Here is a 19,261-nt window from a genome sequence, read left to right as displayed (position 1 = left end):
TCTGCAGCCTCACTGATAGCACATGACTGACAGGATGGCCAGCTCCTTATTAGCGGGGATAAAAAAAAAAAAAAAAAACAGGAGAAAGTTACTTGATGTGATGTAAGTGATAAAGCTATAGCTGCAAGACCGCTGCAAACATTGGCGGCAATGTCGACAACATCAAGAATCTCGGCTTGCCTAATCCGCAAAGGTCCTGCCAACACAAAGTTGAACATTTTTGCAATTCCCTCTCAGACGTTTTGGGCGAAGGCAGAAGCTTGGGTGACTACTGAATAGGTTGCCAGTCAGAGGTCGCGAGTCGGTGGTGAGGTTAAAAGCACATTTAAGAATAAGAAATCATTTGTATGGATTCATGAAAAAAAGAAAATAAATTGAATGGATCGGGAATTCTGTGCATTATTTGTACTTTGAATTGGAACAGGACTTATGAGGACGTTTCACGTGATCACGAGGACGTGAGAACGGACAAAAATTGAGAACCGGCCTACGGCGTCTCGTTAACCTTAAGCAAGCAGACTTTTGTCGGATAAAATCATGGCGGGCCGTCAAGGCCAGCAAGATCTTCTCTGCTGGCCTCGCATCATCAAGAAATCATGATCATATTCTTCACATTGATGTCATATTATATCCTCGTGTTGTATCTTTAGGTGAGATTTTTTTATCCAATCAGAATCCAGCTAGCTCCTGTTGCCGGGCAGATTTCATAATACTCGTAGCACGCACAATTCGTCCGAGGGCTTCAGATACAATCGTGCGGGCGTCCGTTTTGTGGCTTTTACCGTAGATCGACAATTGCGATAGCCAATCAGATCGCGAGTTGATGACAGCAAGGCCTTCCCGCTGAAGGTGATGAACAGCAGCTTGTGATTGGCTATTCACTCGTGAGGGGGCAGCGAACTGGCCACCGTTGGAAAAATTTAAAATATATTTAGATTTTTTTTTAAACCAAAATGGCAGAAGGAGGAAATTTAATTTGCAGCGCCACTGATCGGGAGTAATCGCCAAATTCAACTTGAAGCAAACTGGGCAAGCGAATGACTGAGAAGAGTTGTTCAGAAACGCAAAATGTGTAAAAAATGTGTGAGTTGGGCTCTCTACAGTTTTTCCGGGTATGAAATGTATCCCCCCCCGCCCCATGCTACATCTGACAAGGAACCAGCTTCACGTGGGCGGCGGCCGCATGTCGTCGCGTTCCAAATCCGGTGTCGGGGGAGCCACCTTTGTACGCGTTAAGATAGCGCCGCCTTGTCACCGACACGGGCCACCTCAAGTGTGTTGATGGTCTGAACCCGTATCATCTCCACCGGCTCGTTGCTCACGTTGTCTCGTGGCTCTCTGGCGTGTCGTGATAGCAGAATTTTACACGCACACACAAAAAACATCCCAGCTGGATGAAAAATGAGGCTGAAAGAGGTTCGGAAATCTCTGCGGCGCTCCGGGGGGGGGGGGGGGGGGGGGGGCAGACACAGCTGACAACTCGCTGTTGCGAATGTGTGTGTGTGTGTGTGTGTGTGTGATCCACTCCAGATTGCACACAGTCACGCCATCCATTGTTCCCGCCGCCATTCGAATGAGTTCTGCCTTAAACCGAGATCCGTTTGAAACATGCAAACAACTCTTTAAACGAGTGAGACACATTTGGACGCTAATCACCATGTCCGTCAAGCTGCGGGGCGCTTTCCATAAAAAAAAAATGTTCATTTAACGCTACGCCAAATGCACAATTGGAACTTTGAAGAGAAGAGGCGCTCATTGTTTCACGGTCGGCTGCACGTGAGACAGAGAAATAACCGGATGTTGAAGTCCGAATCTGGTTTTTAAGAAAAGATCTCGACGGAACTAAAGTGGTCGCTTTGAAAGCCGCGAATGTAATGAACAAAGTTACAGCCTCCCAAAAATGAATAAGAAAAGAAAATCACCACCTGATAATTTTGTAAAATCATACAGTAACGTCATAATTGTATAAATTCAGTTTCTGCCGCATTTTTTTTAGGCTTTCAATTCAACGGACATCGAGCCGTTCTTTCAGTTGTGTGCCTTGGCCACATGGGGGCAGTATAAATCATCGTCAAAGCTCCTCAGTAAACTGCAGTCATAGTCGTTCTTCGCAGAAGATAAAGAATATATGCATATATGCATGCATATATGTCGACATTTTTTGCTCCATGTTTGTGTTCAAAAAGTTTTCACTTTAGGGCTTGAAATTAGGGCCGGACCAAGGTGGACTTTTTTAATTTCTTTTTTTTTTTAGGCTGATCAACATAATCCATTTTGATATTCATGGCACAATAATTGGCATATTAAGAAAATATTAAATGAATAAAATAGCTTTTTTTTTTTACATTATTTTATTTATTTATTATTTTATTTATTTATTTATTATTTTATTTTATTTAATTTATTTATTATATATATATATATATATATATATATATATATATATATATATATATATATATATATTTATTTATTTTTTGCACATTTTATTTATGGTGTGTTTTATTTTATTTTATTTTTTCCCCCCTCAATAAACAGCTTGAAGAATTATTCGCTGTCTGCAAAATTGCTGCTTGTTTTTAAATGCGCTGAATTCACCGCTAGCACTTAAAACTTGACGAGGCGAGTTACAAGTGCAGCAGATACCCCAAGAAATTAGAGGGCTACTTATTTTGAAAAAAAAAAAAAGAAAAGATAAAAAAGATGACAAAGCTGGCTCATCGACACGACAGGTTGAAAGGCACAAAATGGACGTTCAAAGGCTAAAAATGGACCGACCACTTCCCCTCCTGCTGCATGTCAGCTGATGCTCCTTGTTAGTATTCCGGCGCAACGGGCGTCTGCCGTCGACATCTCCCATCTCTCTTTACGCCAGCCCAGCCTTTCAGCGACATGCAAACAATGCTCCGTATTGCGTTTTGTGCAAACACTAAGTCAATGTCTGGCAAACAATGCCAGATAATGACGCGCTCCGAGGATGTTTTGGGCGCCGCATTCAGGGAAAAAATAAAAAAACAAAAACAAAAAAAATCACAGAACAAAAGCTCGCGCTGAGGCAGGAAGGGGCGTGAGATTGTCAAAATTCGAGGCCCGATTTTGCGCGGCAGCTTGTGACGACCCAGCTGCTTTGAACACATCTCGCAAACCACACCCCTCCGTCTGGACGACGACGGCGAGAGCGTTACCTCATCGCTAATCGGCGTTAATTAGCAGCGAGGTCAAATGGAGGTCGGCTCGAATAGGACATGAAGATCAAACACCGGGAAGTTGCGAGACTTTTGCAACACGCCGTTAACGTCCTTTTTATTATTCGCCGCCTTTAAATAGGTCCGCTTTAATATTGTTTTCCAGACGTGCTCAATAAATGACCAAGTGATATTTAAGAATTAATCACCATTTTATCTTTGCGCCTTTACGGAGTGGGGGGGGGTCATAAAATATGTAATTGTTCTCATTTCTCCTTGAAGACACTACTGTACACACAGTATGCTCAGAACGGATGGCGGCAATTTGTTTCTTTAATGGCGAGCGGCCGATTCGCTTTAAGAAACGTTTTGAAAGTTCCACGTCATTTAGCGTGGCCTCAGGTTGAAGCGGCAGGAACATATGGCGTCGCGTTCCAAAAGATTTAATAGTAAAACTATTCAGTGTAATCATAAAACTTTTATTTATTCATTTTTTTTTATTTAACTGCTCAACATTACGATCACTTTTGTGGTAAATATTTGCAATTAAAAAAAAAAACTCAAAAACTTGTTTTTGTCAATCGGCCCGTTGGTGTACATTGCTGCCCTCTACAGGTAAAAAATGGAATCACACAGAGAGTGGAAAAAAATGAGTTGAGGTTTTGGTATTTCACAAATATATTTAATAGATTGATTCATTTGAAATTTGCAAATGGAACCAACAAGGGTTGAACTGGTTAGTCGACTAGTCAACTTTATTTACGACAACTACACGACATAATTGTGAGCTGTATTTTAAATCATTCCGTTTTATTTTTTTTCCATGCCGTGAAACCGGTCTGTGTCGCAAAAAAAAGTTGCTGATCTCGGTCCCGTGTTCAAAAATCAGCGACGTCATTGATTGACTAGTCGACCACAAAAAAACAAAAAAAACAAACCTGCGATCAAGTCTTAAATGCGATAATTAATGAGCTCACTTGTTAGCCTGCTTTTTTTCCCCGCCAATCCAGTTTCACTTTCAAAGATAATCACTTTTTGGCAGCAGGCGTTCCGACAGGCCTGCTCGACAAATTCATCACGCCGCCCCGACTCGTTTGACGCAAAGCCGCAATTCATAAAGACCACCAACCGTGGCGCTTGAGCGGCTGTTACACTTAATTTACGCAACTTCACCTGCTGTACATCCTGCCGAGTCAAGATTCACATTTGCATACGCGTGGGGAGGAAAAAATATAAATATTTTTTTTTTTACCAGCTGCATATTTTTATTTGTAATTATTTGCCTTGACAGCTGCACGTTTTACTTTTTTACCATCTGCTAAAAATGCTTGTTTTCCGCCAGAAGCAGGAAAAAATAAATACATTTCATTTTTTTTTTCTGACGAGGAATGTGAACAAAAATCACATCTCATACATCATGCATGCGCACACGCACACACACACACACGCACGCACACGCACGCGCACACCCACCTACGCCCTAATCAGCGGCTGACACTTTTCTCATTGTTATTGATGGCCTCGCGACTTGGCTGCAATCTTCCCAAATTGCTCTGTTGTCGTCGAAATTGGGAAAGAAGCAAAAATCCAAGCCTGGCATTTATTTATTTATTTATTTTTAAGCACTTGAACGCCAATTGGACACATCAGCGGCAATGTGCGATTTATTGATAGTCGCGGTGCAACACCAACTAGGATCATTCGGCGGATATTTTAAGGTGGGCAAAAATCGGCCGATTTTTATTTACATATTTATTTTACGAATTAACAAGTTTGAACATAAGACAAATATGACATTCAAACGGCAAAAAAAAAGTCGATTTTTTTTTTCACTAGGTCGTAAAGGTAAATAGTAAAGGATGACGGAGAGCAGTCAAATATTCTATTGGTAATTTAAAGAAAAAAAAAAAAAAATTATAAATCGGTCAATGAATCGGTTATCGGAATTCTGCCAAATATGAGCGGTTATTATAGCTGATTAAAATGAATTAAATAATTACGACTAAAATTTAAAATGTGTTTTTGTAAATAAAATAAAAACACAAAATGCAACAACGAGGCACTCTAAAGTGACCTCACTTTTTTTTAACCTTCCTTCCTTCGTGACAGCCGTGCATGTACAACGAGGCGCTCTAAAGCAGCCATGCCAGTCTGAGGTCCCAAAACACAAACTGGCTGTCAAGTCAGGCTTAAAAATAAATTCCCAAATAATTCCCCCTTCCTCACTTTTATGCCTCTCTCTGCATGCCGACATCTCACTCTCACGCTCTCTCGCTTTTCAGGCTGTACACTTTTGCTCAATCGTATTTATTCAAACAGAATTGACAGAATTATTATTAGTTTTTTTTTTTGACCTTATGAAACATGTCCTGTAATGGAACGCAACAGGTTGGCGCGTCCCTAATAAATAATTCACCTGCGGTGGTCGAAGACGCTGGGGACATCGGTACGAGCCCGTCACGGGAAGTTCTTTTTGTCGTTTGCCGTTGCTCGCTGGCGCGTGACATCGAAAAAACATTAGCGCCGGCGCATGTACTTGCGGCACGGGCCTTCAAATATTTACCTCACGCCATATTTACGATAAAGTAAGCAGAATCCTTTGTCAGTGTGTGGCAACACATTTTTAAAAAATTTCTTCTAATACACAAACTTGTATTAATTTATTAATTTATTAATTTATTAATTTATTAATTTATTAATTTATTAATTTATTAATTTATTAATTTATTAATTTATTAATTTATTAATTTATTAATTTATTAATTTATTATTAAATACACCTCTTTAGTTTTAATGAGAGTGGTCGAGTGTGTCATTGAAAACACACATGGGAGGAAATGACCTTTTCTTTCTGAGCAAATGCATCGCTTTCGCTTTGTAAATGATCGCCGCGTTAAATAATACGTTTAAAACGTTTTTGTTTTCTTGTTGACGCGTCTTAAAGAGAAAGGGCAGCTGACACCGCCATTATGCCTTAATCACCGTCTGGCTTTCTCCGCAGCGCTCATGACTAATACTTGACACGGAGTACATTTAAATACAGTTATTATCCGTCTGCTAATGTGCCAAAGCGTTGCACTAACCTTTTTTTTTTTTTTTTTATGCTCGCAGAGTGGAGCACCACGCCGCGTGCTTTACATCTATTGAGATTTGGTTTTTTTTTTCCTGTGAATTTTATTATTATTTATTTATTTATTTATTTATTATTATTATGATTCATAAAGCATTATTTTTTAATTTATTTTATTTCATTTTTGGCACAACTCGTTTCTTGATTCCATTTGTAATTTAATTTTTTTTTTTTTTTATAATTATTCTGATTAATTTAACTCATTCACTGCCAGCCCAGGTAAGATGAACATATTTTTTGGGCGATTATATCCGTCAATGACAGTGATTGCGTGAACTCTTTCTTTTTGGGGTGCGGGGGGTGGGGGGATGGAAAGATAATTTGCAGCGATACATAACGGAGTCACATTATTCCGGCCGATTCGACTGAACGGCATCAAAGAGGTGAAGTGGGGTTCAATTTTTGTCGACAGGCCCACCCGCTGCTCAGCGCAGCAGCGGCAGCGTAGCTTGTCGGAAAAAAAAAAAATAAAATGATTTGACAGTAAAATGGCTTTTTAGGACCTCTCGATCCGTTGATGTCAGCTTTTAGAACTCCATCACAATGGATACAACGCACACAATTCAACATTAACATTTCTAATAATTAACAATACACAAATATTTGTACACACACCCCAAAAAAATGAGTATTGTAAATTTTTTTTTATACTTTTTTTTTTTTTTTTTTGCATTGGGAGTTTAATTTCCGGTTTCCGGTGAGGTTGCCTTATAACTTCTTATGACAGACCTCGTTTCAGTTCTTCTTAGCACAAGGGGTGTGCAAACTTTTTGATTGGCGGGCCACAATCAGTTCTAAAATTTGACAGTAGTAGTAGTATTTAGAAAAATAAAACATCAACAAGGTTTACTTATTTCATTTTTTTCAAATTCAGCGGGCCCAATTAAAACGTTGAACGGGCCGCATGTGGCCCGCGGGCCGTAGATTGCCCACACCTGTCTTAGCATATCGTTGGATAGGCTACGTAAATAATAGCCGGACGTGAGGTCAACCACCACATGACGTTGGAGGCGGAGCTTTGTTTGCCGACGGAGTGTTTTGCGGCCGAAAGCCGGTGGCTCAGCAACACTATCAGCTTGAAAAAGATGGATGATGCTCGCCGATAACGACTCGCACACTGAGGCACCATTTAATAAGGCACACCTGTGTGTGCGCGCGTGTGTGCGTGTGTGCGCGTGCGTTTATTGGTTGCAGGCACATAAACGTGCAGTCACACCAGGGGGACTCGTCTCCTTCGGGGACCAAACGACGACCAACGTAATGTCATTAATTGACTTTTTTAAGGTGAATACTTTTTAGGGTGAACTTGAGGCGAGAAGTAGTTAAAGTTAAATCTCGAGGTAATGGACGGAAGTCGGTGTAACGTCCTCTAGTAAATGACATTCCGTGTGTGTGTGTGTGTGTGTTTGCTACGCGGTGTCCTGCTTCCGAAGAGTGCACTGGTACCCGGTACTGGCGCTTCCTTGCGCCTCGGAGCTCACACGGCGATCCATCTTACTGTCGTCAGCAAGTGGCCTTGAATAGATGGCTCGCGTTTCTTTGGGCCTGCAGGGAGGCGGGCCGGTGTGCACTTGGCGCTGAATGACACGTCGGCCCGTAAATGGGGCGGCGGCTTAATGGAACGATATGATGGGGCAATTATGGCGGCGCGATGCCGAACACAACGGGGGGGGGGATGTAGTGCGGGTTGGTCAGACGTGACATTTTAATGGTGGGCAGTTCGTGTCGGGAAATGTGTGGGCGTATATATACGTATATAATTAATTAATTAATATTTATTTATATATAATTAATTAATTAATATTTATTTATATATAATTATTTAATTTATATTTATTTATATTTATTTATATTTATTTATATTTATTTATATTTATTTATATTTAATTAATTTATATTTATGTATATATATAATTAATTTATTTATTTATTTATATTTATTTATTTAAATTTATTTATTTATTCGTTTGAACCTCTTCAGTAATGTTGCTTAACAAAGGCAGTTAAACAAATCAAATTCCGGCATTTTTTTTTCTTTTTCCCCAAACGCAATTTCACACGTAATGTGCACAAAGTCGTTCAAAACAGCCAAATCGTCGCTTCAAACGTATCGCCTTTTTCCCCTCCCGAGTGCCCACATGCCGACGAGTCACGCGGTCAAGTTACCTCGACGATAATCAAGCGGATTCTGGCGCCAGCTTCAAATCGGCAACGTGTAATAAGTAAGGTATAACAAAAAAATAAAAAATAAAAAACTAAATAACCTTGGAAAGAAAAAAAAAAAAAGAATATATTTTACATTTGGAGATGAAATATGAGGCAGCAGAGCAAAGTTAGAGTCTGGATGCTAATTGGAAGAGGAGAGGGAGGAAAAATAAATAAATAAATAAATAAATAAAACGCCGTCTCTCAGCAGATGTCAGCCATATGGATTGTCTAGAGTGGAAAGTGATCTATATTTACTCCGCACTTTGTAAATACTCGCCATATTTTACGATTCACCGATTGGTCGATCCCATAAAGTGAAAGTGAAGCGTTTTTATATTTGGATTGGTATCCATCGCACGCTAATTCTCTCCTCGTCATTTTGTTGTTCTTGCAAAGCAGAGGGTGCGTCATGTCCACTTGATTCCGAGCACCCAAAAGATATTTTATATCCTGAAAAAAAAAAATTTTTTTTTACTTCGATAAGGACAAACATGCAAATGAAGGCGACGGATGACGAAAAAAAAAAAAAACGAAGGCAGGTGGAAAATGAAAACGAGGAGGCAGGAAAGCGTCAAAGTCAAAGACGTCGCTGTCAGTCAAGCCTCAGTTCCCGCGATGGCGGCTAATTGAATTTGCCCGTACTCAGCAAATCGCGAAAGGGCGAGAAACAATTTGCTCGTCGTGACCGGCTGACACGTGCCGAGAGCGCAAAGTCCCGCCGAACACGGTCCGTGATGAAACACGCGTGTTCCGCCACCGATGACAGAAATTAACGAGCGCACGTGAGCTCGTTATGGAGTTGAAAATAATTGTGACAATTCGGATCCTTGGAGAATTCTTTACATGAAATGTCATCTTGAATTTTGGGGGAATTTGGCACAATTTGGATATTTTTGTTGCGAGCAGTTTAGAAATGAATGGCTGATTTTTAAAAAATTTTTTTTTGCATCACGTCGGGCTGGTCAACTCGAAGGTTGATGTAGAGCAGTCGAAAATTCTGTCAGTAATTTAATTATTTATTTAAAAAAAAAAAAAAAAAATCGGTCAATGAGAGGTTATTATGGCTAATTAAATGAAATATTGCCCCCTAAAATTGAAAATGTTTTTGTTCAAGAAATAAAAACAAAATATTTTCTCTCTCTCCCTCTCCCTCATGCTGGTGGCCCTGCATGCAGAAGCAGATTGTCCCGCCCACAGCACTATCTAATTGGTTCCTTGTCAGCAGTACTCAACAACTTATAAAAAACTATTTGCCGCGGTAAAACACTTCTTGTTTTCTGGATGGTGATGACATTCCGTACTTGTAACCGTGAACCAATTGAGGACAAATCCAAATATCGACACTGCATCCGTTCAATTAAAGCAAGTCGGACTAGGTTAGAAGGACTCGGTAAACAAAAGCGGGATACTTTGTAAGTCGGCGCGACGCGCACATCCGCACCTCCACGCGGATGACGCTAATTACTTTTCTTAACGCTCGGCTGATTAGCTTTGCCCCGCAGCTGAAAGGAACGTGCGCGTTCACGGATCCCAATCACTTGCGTTGCGGCTGAAATAACAACGCGTCGGCAAAAAATCCATTTAATTGCAGCCAGTAAACAATCAGTCTTTATGAAGATGAGGAATGGGGAGAGAACAAACATTTTTTTTTTTTTTTTTTTTTTTACAGCAATGATGAAGAATGTGAGATTTGTCATCACATGACGAGTTTTATTTAAAAAAAACAAAAAACACTGCCCCTCTAATTAGAATTATCGAGGCATATTTTCATAATTCATCAGCCAATCACGCTTGGACTTTAATAAGCTACCTTCTGTTTTAGCACATTTATGAACGTCCACCCACATTCGAAAAAATACATATTTTATGTTCACTCAATGCTCTTTTTGTCCAAAGGTGCGCTTGTCAAAATAAGATTTGCATATCTACTCCAACCACGCATATGTGGAGATGTGTTGGCATCTCACCCAGAGTGCGGTTGGCATGATCGCACGTGCCCACAACAGCAGAACAAAAAAAATGGAGCCTTTGGCTTGAGGGCCATGTCTTCTACCCTGACGGTAATTAAAAAAAAAAAAATTAAAGAAATAAAGTCTTTATTTATTATTATTTACACTCCCATTAAAAAGAGTGGGGCTTTTTCACACGGCAACAACGAGGCACTCTAAAGGGACCACAGCACACTGGTTGTCAAGTTGCACTTAAGAAAAATCAATAATCAAATAAATTAATATTTTATTAATTATTAAATATTTAATTTTATTTTATTTATCATTATTATTATTATTATATTTCATTATGATCACTTTTTTTTTTTTTTCTTTCTCCTCTTTTTTTGACAGCAACATATTTTTTCACTTTGTTTGTGTAGTGGAAATTTTGCTCTTCAATAAGAAGAAAATTACTAAAAAAAATAAAAAATAAATAAATGAATAAAAAATTCCCCAGCCAGTACTTGCAACTTTATGCACTCATGTCGGACAACAAGGCACTCTAAGCGCAAATTCTCCCGTTCCACACGCTGGCCGTCAAGCTCTGATATGAAAGATTTCATCTTGGTCAAATTTGAAATTTTATTTTATTTTTTTTGCCTTCCTGGCTTATTCTTCTGCCGAGCACATATTGATAACAACAAAAACGATTTCCTCTTTTTTTTGCTCCTTTCTTTCTGTCGCTTCCTTCTCGAGCCTTGTTTCTTTTTTTTTTTGCTCCTTTTGTCGTCGTCTGTCCAGCACGAACGCTTTATTCCTGAGAACAAAATACTGAATAATGCCATTTACGCGGCGTCTAAAAAAAAAAGAATGGTGGGGTGGATTTTCTAACGCAAATGAACAGATCTTTTTTTTTTTTATTATTTAATAATTCTCATGTCGCATCCCTCGTCCAATCTCCATGCCGCAAGCGCCGTCTCCTCACTTGCTTTTTTTTTCCTGCCACGACCGCTATCTTTGTCAAATGGAGGGAATAGAGCAACGGTGCCTTTCGGTGAGATCATTCCGAGTTTAACTCGAGGGCGCTTGCTGGTGTCATGTCAAAACAAACGCGGTGACATTAAAGTTCATGGACAATTGCGAGCGACTGAAAAAAGAAAAAATTAATAAATAAATTGCAGAATGTGCGAAAATGTAAGAAAAGACGCTTCGGTGCAGATTGGCTGCTACGAACGCAGTCAAGGAAAACAAAACGCCGAGTCTTGTCGTCTGACATTATGCAACGCGCGCGTTCTCTTTCGGCGTTCCAGGCGAAGCTTTGAGAAATATTGCTCGTAATGAGCTGCAATGCCGTGTTTTTTTTTTTTTTTTGTTTTCTTTGAATTTTCAAAAGAATGACCTCACATCCACAAAGGTCATCCTGAGGTCCATTTTGGATGATGATCGACCTTTGACCTCTGACCATCAACATTGGAAAACAATTCCGAACTATGGGAAATGATTGAAAATTCATTTCTTAACTGCTTTGTGCATTGTTGGAGTAATATGCAAGTAGAACATTTTTAATTCAGACTCAAAAGCAAAAAAAATTAAAAAAAAATATTAAAAAAAAAAATCACAAAAGCAAACTCCCAAAAATTTCGCAGTGACGCCAATGGAAAAAAATAGTTTAGCAGTGTGGTTCAACAGTTACTTCCTTTTGGCATTTTCCGAGACGGGCTCAGATAGAAATGGGCGTTTGCGCCGTTGTGGGACTGAACGCAGCCGACTTGACTCCCGGCCAATTACACATACACACAAAAAAAAATAATAATAAAAAAAATAAATAAATAAAGGTTCAGATCTCAATATGGCTGACCCTGTTATGCTTCGGAGAATAATTTTAATTAAAACGTGTGTAAAAAAAAAAATAAAAATAAATAAAAAATAAATAAATAATGTCACGTTTTAGATAAACGGACCATTCAACCATTCTACTGCTCATACGGAAAAGACCATTTTTCATTTTTACAGGGTGGGAAAAAGTACACAATTTCTCATGTAACACTCAATGCCGAGAAAAAAAAAAAAAAAAAAATCTCGCAGGTACAAGGACACGTCCAGGTGAAATGATGGATTGATAGCTGGCGATGTTTGTGACACAAATTCCAAGTTTTCAAGGACAAGGCGACGACGTTACAGTAAGTGGATGTGATTGATTGCCGCCGCCACCGTAAAACGGGCGCCATCATTCTTTTTTTTTTTTTCCCCAACTCCTCCTCATTTAGTCTCAAAGCGAGTCGGCGGAATTAGTTAGTAGATTACATCCCGCTTTAGCACTGAGGCGATTATTGGCGGGTTAGGCTAGCTTAGCGTAATGCCGGCAAATATTGCAGGAAAACAAAACAACTTTCCGCAGCATTTCTGTTTCCATGGTTACCGAGAGTTCATTTTTTGTCAGTTTGGACGAGGGAAGAATTTTCAGGAAAACACCTGAATAAATTACGGAATAATCTCGGCAGGCTTTAAATATGATGCCCTTGAAACGTTGAATCGATTGGACTTATTGATCAAGCGTCTCCGACGAGAACGTTTCCCATCTCGTGTTCTGGGAAAGGGCAGAGAGGAGGTTAAAGCGCAAACAAGAGTTGGCAATTGAATTAAATGAATAAAAGATTGTTTCATCTCCATGTAAATTAATGACCTTTTAACTTGCCAGCCGGGGTCAAATAAAAATAAAATAAATTTGAATACTTTTTGACTTTGATAGCCGTCAATGGCAGGGAATGAGTTGATTAGCGTTAGCGCAGCGTACGCGGAATTATTTATGACTATTATTAATAGTTTTTCGCTCGTCTTGGGGTCGTAGCGCTAACTACTTGGCGATTCATTGAGTGGTGGAGAGAAAATTGTAGCTTCCGCGTCCGTTAGCTTAATGCTAACACAGAATCGCAGAGGCCATAGACATGCTAAAAAAAAAAAGAAAAAAAAAAAAAGGGCATTGATGTTATAATTTACAACCCTTTAAATCGGTTGTGGGCAAACTTTTTGATTGGCGGTTCTAAAATTTGAAAGAGGGGCCGGACCAGGAGCAGATGGATGGAGTGTTTTGGTAGCCTCACCTCATCAGAGAAAAAAAAACATGACAACAATATATGTTTTTTTTTTTAAAAAAGCACCGTATTTAGAAAATTATATAAAATTTATAGAATTGATAAAATTATAAAATTAATTTTTTTTTCCAAGTTCGACGGGCCGGATTAAAACATTCAAGGGGCCGCATGTGGCCCCCGGGCCGCAGTTTGCCCAAATTAAATTTTTGAGTTCCGCCCATTAAAAAAAAAGTACGAAAAATGACAGCAAGCATATTTTGGTCAAATGTGTTCGCTCAACATTGAGCCAACGAAATGTTGCCAATTTGCGAGCTTTTACAGCCGCGAGCGACCAAACAATAACACGTCTCCTCTTTTCATTCCGCAAGTGACACCGACGGCCCCTTTCAATCACCTCAATGTGAGGACCATGTTCCCGCTCGCTCTTATCAGCGCCAAAACACATCCACAAGTCCGAGCCAGAGCGCGCCGCCAAGGCCTAGCAACGCCGTCCGACCGACTGATTAATGATCGCACCCTGAAAAAAAAAAAATCCGATTCAGCGTCAGGTTGGCCGGAGCGGCGTTGACTCACGCGGCGGGCAAACAATGATCGTCGGTGCCAAATGAGATTTAAAGACGCTTCGTTTGTCGCCAGTGCCGAGCGGCGGGAAGCGAGGATGTGACAGCTGACTCCCCTTTGACTCACTCATCATCGCTCGGCGCCAACGCCATCTGACTCAAGGGGGCGGAGTTTTTTTTTGTTTTTTTTCAACTTCATAACCGTACGGGTGCGCTGCATTCATGAGCGCACTCGGTTATTAGTCACCATGTTCTCAGAACCAGACCAAGCCCTGCCACCAAAAATTGACAGTCCCCCCCACATAGACGATGGCGTCAAAGCACTACATGAAGCGCCTCAACTCACTTCAACATCGATGCCACTAGGTGGCGCCAAAGCAAGCAACTCACTTTTGACTTTTTGCATTGGTGTCACGTGTTGCTAGGCAGAATTCGCAGCACTGCTGTTTCACTCGGGCAATTGTTCCCAAAATAGATTTTGGTAAATAAACTAATTTCACCGACCTGTTTTAATTATAAATAATAAAGTGTAGCGATCACAACAATATCAATTTATTTTTTATTTTTTTTGGTCTTCCTGGTCAGATGCATTGAGTCGTTGCTAGGCAGAATTTTGTCACTGCTCTGTTTTAAATATAAAATAAGCATTGCTGTTATACAACAGTTGGTTTTTGTCGTGGAACTTAAAACGTGTTCGACACATAACCCGGAAACTGATTTTTGTTTTTAATTACAAAAAAAAAAAATTCAAAATTCAAAGACGTCAGAGCAGGTCGGTTGTTTTTTTCTCTCCCATAAGCCACCACATGCCTGCTAAGAGACATGAAATGATTAATTGAAGTTTGCGTGCGTGGATAAATGTGGGTCACCAAAAAAAAAAAAAAAAAAAGACGTGTGACAGAGCTCACTTTGTGCAAAAACTTGATCCGCTTACTCCTAATATTTCAGGTTGGGGATCCGGCACGTTGAAATGTAAAAAAAAGCCTGCGGCGCATTTGCTGCTGTGGAATAACAAGTGAGGCGAAAGACTTGCCACTGACATGAAATAACGCCGGTAATTCGGCACGGCGCGCGAGAATATTCCTCTTATCAGTGGGATTCCAAACGTTTGGAGGTGTGATTTGCCGTGTTCTAATGCGATCAGGAAACGGGAAACTTTGACTTTTGGAGTTCAACTCCCTCGCAGTAGATTGGATTGTGAGCGTTCCAAAAGCGGCGAGGGTTCTTCGGCGACTTCTTGACGGCTTTCTACCGAGCGGCGTGCGCACAAGAAAGACACTTTTGGCCAAGAAAATTTCGACGGCAGCCCTTGTGAGTCAGAAGTTAACGCGCTGGAATGCAGCAAGTGGGGAAATATTTGCTTTACCGCGACGTGAAGAAAAAATTTCCACTGACCCGCCGAAAAGGTTAAAAGCCTTTGGAGAAAATTAGCCAGGAGATTTTGATGTGCGATTACAGTTGTGAGCACCGTTGATAAGAAATCCCCAAATAAGCTCCTCCGAGCAGGTTGGAGAGCGCCGAAAAAAAAAAAATGTAATAAATAGAAATCAACTTTCTAGACAACATTTGCACTGTGGAAATATAAAATGGAAAATAACCGAAAAGGACGCTTCCAAGAACGCCATCTAAGGAAATCCTTTTTTTTTTTTTTTTCTTCCTGACTGAAAGACAGAATTGGATTGAATTTAATGACCTCTATTGCCACTTTCGTTGACCTCAAACGTATATTATAAATAAAATAAATTAAAAAAAAACAGCATCATTATTTCAAATTCGTTGGTCCACTTTTCGCAAAAAAAAAAAAAAAAAGTAAATAAATAAATAAATAAATAATAATAATACACCAAAAAATAAAACATTTGATTCAATTGATTGATCTCAATTGCATTGTTTAAAAAGTTGGAATTGCCTTACAGGTGTTAATAAAGTTTATACCATAAATTCTGGACTAAAAAAAATAAATAAATAAATAAAAATGAAAAAATAAATAAAAATAAAGGCATACAAGCCGCAGTTTTCTATGTTGAAAAAAAAAAATGGTACATAAACAGATGGTTAAAACAGTGCCTTTTAACACGGCAACAACTTGAATTAAATTATTTAATTAAAACAGAACAGACCCAAGAGAGGGGCAAAAAAATAAATCAAGATTTATTTAGCGTATTTTCTGAACTATAGAGCGCCCCTAGTGGTGAAGAAAAAAAAAAGCTCAAGTCGAACCAATTACCGGTTGAACATACGCTTGAGAAAAAACCCAAAGCTCGACCGGTGTCATGAAACTGATTGACAAATTCAATTATTCCTCGGAAATAAGTAAAATTAGCGACAATTGGAGGGAAATAAGTAAGCCGTCATTGTCTCCGTCCGTGACGAACGACCAAGCTGTCACACTTTTGCCGATAGATTTTCAAGTCACTCTTCAAGGCGGCGGGTTATTCAGCTGTTGCTTTAATCGCTCCTCGGAGCACATTAATAAGATAGGCATGTCACTCGCTGTCCGAAATGTGACAACCTCGCCGCCGCCGCCTTGATTGTCACAAGAGAGAACAGCTGACCCCCGTGGTACGCAACAGACACAGCGTCGTTTTCTCCGGCGTGGAGACAAAAGGCTCGCTGAGGAACCTCTCGGTGGATAATTAGAATGACTGGCTGGTGATTTTCTTTTGATTATTTCGGCCATTTTGGAGCTCTCTGTCACGATGGGGGGAAGTCATCCGCTCGACATCGACACGCAAAAGCGAGAACGTGCGCCGTCCGAACAGATGACAAACATAAATGAGTCTGCATATGAATTCAGAGGTTTTGGTTTTTAAATATATTGTTATTTAAATAATTTATTTAAAGAAGATATGTCAATAAATTATTTAAAGTAGTTATCGAAAGAAGATATTGAAATATATTATTTAAATTAGTTATTTAAATATAGTTATTCCTGATATTTTGTGTGGCTAAAATAGTTCCTCATGACGCACATGTCAGAAACCACATTTTCTTTTTATTTTCTTTTTTTTTTAAGTTTGGCGGGCTGGATTAAAACGTTTAACGGGCCGCATGTGGCCCCCAGGCCGAAGTGGAGGGACGGAGGGGGCGGAGTCTCCCGAGACTGGGAGCTTCTGTTGGTGGCTTTCCACTTGAACCTTAAATCTGCCCACAGCCTGGTGGAGATGGAAAAACACGCGTTGGCCTTTTTGTTTGTTTATCATGTCTCAGGGGAATGTTTGTAGAATGGCTCAAGAAAGCTAATTGCCTTTTATTTTCCCCCCTCTACTACGTCTAACCTTTCACATTTGGATGCATGTAACTCCCAGCAATTACAGTATGTGCCAAAGGATGTGTTTTTTTTTTACTTCCATTTCCATTCCCTTTAGACTCTAAAATACAAGACAAGAACATTTTATGTTTCGGCACATTTCCCCGCCAGCCGTTAATACATTCATGTTTTTGACTTCCTTTTGCTTTTCTTTAAATGTCGTGGCATGTCTACAGCTCAAATATCAAAATAGTCATTTTTACATACGTAAACAGAGCTGACCTGAAAGTGTCAACACGAAAAATTGTCATCACAAAAATACCCGTCCTTCAAATCGCTTTCGCGCGCGCTCGTTACCATAACGCAGTCGGAGTTAACTTTTCTGCTTTTGAACTTCGTTTGGACGTGGAAAAACTCACCTTGCAAGAGCTTCGGGTCCTTTGAAAATTTTAATCTGACGGCTATTTGGTTATTTTGACGGTAAACAATTAGTTGGTAGCAGGACGAGTTTCAGATGCTCGTTTTTGGTGAAACCCCAAATGGGTTTTTGGGAGGTTTTTTTCCTCAGGGGTTCTCTTTAAGATTCATCAACTGTGAAGCTGTTTTAGAATTTTTTTTGTGAGAGATCATTTGGAATATTGCCAGGCTAAGTAAAATGAATGAACGATTTGACGGATATATCCGTCAATGGGACTGAATGAGATCATCATCTCTGGGTTGCTTGAATTCTAATCACGCGTGGAAGTATTTTCAGATCGGACAGTTACGCTTAATCTTTTCTGTATTTTCTTCCATCTTCTCTGGGTTCTGTGAGAATTCTGCCATGAGGGGGAACGCCTGGAGCGGTTTCTTAAGCACTCTCGCAGGCTTCGCCATCAAATTGGGACCGAGCTCCCGACTTCCCCAAAATGACATCACTGACCCGGTTCTAAATGATCCATCGGCGCTCACCACTTCACTACTGAAATGGATCCGTGGGTTTTCCTGATCGGTATCATAACGCCAACCCAAGTTAAAATGATTGGAATTTTTTACGTCGATATCCGTCAATGGCAGTGAATGAGTTAATCACAGACAGTGATGGGCAAGTTATTTCCAAAACGTATGATGCGACTTAATACTGGTTTGTGTCTAGCGACATCGAAAATCCTCTGTTAAGAGTTACGATGCCAAAACGTGATTAGCAATTCGTCAGCTTGAAGTTAAGTCAATTATTTTTTGTTATGCCCCCCCTAGCAAGAAGAAAACAATTCGCGCCCCCCCCCACCCGCTCTTCGCCGCAACTATAAATAGCATTTTTGTGGCAAAACAAACCTACACCGTAGAGTTAACACTCGCTGCGCACAATGAGCAAGAAGAGCGCCACTGCCAACTAGTGGACTGGATGTGCAATTACACTTTATTGTAGTATGGTGGGAAAAAAAATGCATGTTCCCCCCTCAGTGTCACACCGCCCCCCCCCCTCCAGGGGGCCCCATTTGGGAAGCACCGAGTTAAGTCAACCTGTGGACCAGCCGATTAATCGATTAATCGACTCAACCGCTAGTGAACAGAAGTTTCCGAACTGAAATTTTAATGGCTTTAAGATGGCCAACATTTAATCAATACTTCATTAAATGTCTTTAAATGTGTTCCTCTTGGACCTTTCATCAATGACCAAAAAAAAAAAAATCACAGCAAGACGGTTACAAAATGGACCAAAAAAAAAAATAAATGAGAGCAGCAAAATAATGAGTGTGCTTGAAAATTGCCCAAAAGCTCAGAGAAAGCCGAGGGGCGCTGCAGAGTAATGAGCCCGGTTGGGTTCCGGTGTCTGACATCACACTTTGTCAATTCAAGGGGGGTTTGTTATATTAGCGCAAAAAAAAAAAAAAAGAAAAGAAATAACAGTACAGCTGCTTTAAA

At 40.0% G+C, this 19,261-nt stretch overlaps 1 protein-coding gene across 1 annotated transcript in view; it reads right to left on the bottom strand.

The window, feature by feature from the left end:
* Positions 1-19,261, bottom strand: part of nrg3b (neuregulin 3b) — a 132,452-nt gene that overhangs the window by 23,995 nt on the left and 89,196 nt on the right. The window lies entirely within an intron of this gene.

Source organism: Idiotropiscis lumnitzeri, chromosome 20 (assembly GCF_059441095.1).
Source record: "Idiotropiscis lumnitzeri isolate Australia: NSW breed Sydney's pygmy pipehorse chromosome 20, RoL_Ilum_1.0, whole genome shotgun sequence".
In the NCBI taxonomy this organism is placed as follows: Eukaryota; Metazoa; Chordata; class Actinopteri; order Syngnathiformes; family Syngnathidae; genus Idiotropiscis; species Idiotropiscis lumnitzeri.
Note: the sequence above shows the minus strand (reverse complement) of the source record. Positions and strands in the feature narration are given on the sequence as shown.